We start from the raw sequence: 227 nt of genomic DNA on the forward strand, positions 1-227 counted from the left end.
ACTCCCCACCCAGGGCACCTTGTGCCACCAACAGGTGTCCCAGCACATGGATTCACCACTGCGTGCCCTGCATTTGGCCAGCAGTCCCTGTCCTGATGTGGCCTCCCCAGGAGCACTGACCCTGGCCCCCGTGGTGACTGTCCCCAGACCCCAGCCACCCTCTCCAGCTTGTTTATGTCAGGAGACAGGAAATGGTAGGGCCTCGGTGCTCCCCAGAGTGGATGCAT

The sequence above is a fragment of the Acanthisitta chloris genome, unplaced genomic scaffold (genome assembly GCF_000695815.1).
Source record: "Acanthisitta chloris isolate BGI_N310 unplaced genomic scaffold, ASM69581v1 scaffold31755, whole genome shotgun sequence".
Lineage (NCBI taxonomy): Eukaryota > Metazoa > Chordata > Aves > Passeriformes > Acanthisittidae > Acanthisitta > Acanthisitta chloris.